Genomic DNA, 3,252 nt, shown 5'->3' with positions numbered 1-3,252 from the left:
AGCTCTGCACCTTGTTGTCTCATTATCTGGCTGAAGCTTCTTTATAACTCGTCCCTCTGCTGATCAGTATCATTGCCTTCACTGTCCAAACCTTCCGTGTCTTGCATAATTTCAAATTGTGTATCAGTGTTTTGGTCAAATCTAAAACACCAGTTGGCCATATCCTGGGCATTCCTAGAGTTCATTCTTCTGTAATTGTTCTCCAATTTCTGCCATCTGATGGAATTGCCAGAGGTATCTATTGTCAATCCATTTAGTTTTGAGTCTTCTTTTGTATTGACGTTTTTAAATTGTACAGACGAATACTTCATTTTTTAGTGTTACTGCTAAATATCCCATTTCAGTCATGAAGCCTGATGGAATTAATGTTTTCTTGGAAATTTTCTTTAAAGACTTCTGACATCTGTTCTAAAAGCACATTTCTTTTTCTGAGAATGCACGGGCCATAATCTTTCAGACTTCACTGGACTTGGGAGGGTGCCAGGAGACTGGAAAATTGCAAACATTATGGCCTGGTTCAAAAAAGGTTGAAGGGTAATCTGAGCAATTGCAGACCAATTGATTAGAAAGAGACAGCATGGATTTCTAAAGGGGAAATTATGTTTAACTAACTTGCTGATGTTTTTTGAATAAGTAACTGAAAGTGCTGATCAGGGAAATGCTGTCAGTGAGGTGTACATTGGTACAGTGCCACACAACAGACTTGTGAGGAAATTGGATGTGGATACAAAGTTAGTTGAATGATAGGAAAGACAGAGTAATGGTCAACAGATATTATTTAAGCCAGAGAAAAGTTGGTAATGGAGTTCGCAAAGGGTCAGTATTGAGACTGTTGTTTTTTCTGATTTATATTACTGACCTGAACCTCGGTGTGGAGGAGACAGTTTCAAAGTTCACAGATGACACTCAACTTGAAAGAAGTAAACTTTGAGCAGGAAAGCCATAATCCTATTGAATGGTGGAGCAGGCTCAAGAGCCTGAACAATGCACTCCCATCCCTATTTCTTATGGTCTTAAGGACAGTGTGCAACTCCAGAAGGACATTGACAAGTTAATGGAGTGGGCAGAAGATGAGGTTCAAGTAGACAAATGAGAGGTGCTTAACTTTTGTAGGAAGAAAATTGAAAGACAATATAAAATAAGAGGTGCAATTCTAAAGAGGGTGTAAAAGCAGAGGCACCTGTGTAAATATGTGCACAGATCATTGAAGGTCAAAAGACAGGTGGAGAGTACAGTTAATAAAGCACATAATGTCTTGGCTTTATTAATAGGGACAAAGAGGAGATGTTGAACTTGTATAACTTGTATAATGAACTTGTTAGACCTCAGCTGGAGTACTGTGTACAGCTGTGGATGCCACATTATATGAAAGATGTGAATGCATTGATGAAAGTGCAAAAAAGTGCAAAGGATATGGGCCCTGAGAATGCTCAGCCAATAGTACTGAAGACACGTACTCCAGAAATTGCCGCTCCCATAGCCAAACTGTTCCAGTACGGTTGCAACACTGGCAATTTACATGACAATGGAACATTTCTCAGGGCTGTATTGTACACAAAAACCAGGACAAATCCAATTACTGCCCCATCAGTCTATTTCTCAATCATCAGTGAAGTGGAAGGTGTCATCAGCAGTGCTATCAAGCAGCACTTGCTTAGCAATAACCTGCTCACTGAAGCCTAGTTTGGGTTCCACCAGGCCTGAACTCATAGCCTTGGTTCAAACATAGACAAAAGAGCTGAATTCCAGACATGATGTGAGAGTAACTGCCCTTGACATCAAGGCCACATTCAACCAAGTATGGCATCAAGAAGTCCTAGCAAAACTGGAATCAAGAAGCACCTGGATGAAAACATGAATAGGAAAGGAATAGTGGGATACGGATCCTATAAATGAAGACAGTTTTAGTATGGAAGAGCAAAATGTGGCAACGCAGGCTTGGAGGGCCGAAGGGCCTGTTCTTGTGATGTATTGTTCTTTATTCTTTGTTCAATGGGTATCGGGGGCAAACTCTCCGCTGTTGGAGTCACACCTGGTACGTAGGAAGATGTGGTTGTTGGAAGACAGTCAGCTCAGCTCCAGGACATCTCTGCAGGAACTCCTCAGGGTAGTGTCCTAGGCCTAACCATCTTCAGCTGCTTCATCAATGACCTTCCACCATTATAAGGTCATAGGGATGTTCGCCAATGATCACACAATATTCAGCATAATTTGCAACTCCTCAGATATTGAAGCAGTCCATGTTCAAATGCAACAAGATCAGGATAGTATCCAGGTTTGAGCTGACAGGTGGCAAGTAACATTCACACCACGCAAACATCAGGCAATGACTATCTCTAATAAGACATAATCTAACCAGCACACTGTCAACATCTTTGCAGTTACCGTTGACCAGAAACCCAACTGGACTCACCAGTGGGAACAAAAGCAGGTCAGTGGCTAGGAATACAGAGGTGTGTAACTCATCTCCTGGCTCCCCAAATTTTGCCCTTCATTCACAAGGCACAATTGAGGAGTGTACTGACTTGGATGTGTACAGCTCCAATAATACTCAAGAGGCCTGATGCAATTCAGGACAAATGGCCCGCTTGATTGGCACCACATCAACAAACATCCAGTTTCTCCACCACCAATGCTCAGTAGCAGCAATGTGTACCATCTACAAGATGCACTGCAGAAATTCACCAAAAATCACAGCATCTTCCAAACCCACAACCACTTCTATCTAGAAGGAAAAGGACAGCAGATACATGGGAACACCACCACCAGCAAGTTCCCCTCCAAACCATTCACCATCCTGACTTGGAGATATATTGCTGTTCCTTCAGTGTCACTTGGTCAAAATCCTGGAATTCCCTCCATAACAGCATTGAGAGTCTAACTACAGCATTTGGACTGCAGCCATTCATGTTCCACGAATGAATGAAAAAAGGAGCTTGGTACAAAAAACACAGTTTCAAGAATGAGAAACTTCAGTTTTCCTTGGAGAGAAGAAGGCTGAGGAGATTTGAAAGAGGTTTTCAAAGTCAGGTGCAGGTTGAATAGAATGGACAGGGAATAGCTGTTATCATTCGTAAAAGGAACAAGAACGAGAGGGCATAATCGAAAGAAATGTGCAAAAGAAGGAATGGTGATTTAAGAAGAAGCTTTATCACACAGCAAGCCATGAGGGGGGAATTCACTGCCCGGCAATATGGTGGAGGAAAGTCCAATTGAGGCATTTGAGATGGCATTGGATGACTATTTGGATAG

The sequence above is a fragment of the Rhincodon typus genome, chromosome 4, assembly GCF_021869965.1.
Source record: "Rhincodon typus isolate 14 chromosome 4, sRhiTyp1.1, whole genome shotgun sequence".
Taxonomy (NCBI): domain Eukaryota; kingdom Metazoa; phylum Chordata; class Chondrichthyes; order Orectolobiformes; family Rhincodontidae; genus Rhincodon; species Rhincodon typus.
Note: the sequence above shows the minus strand (reverse complement) of the source record.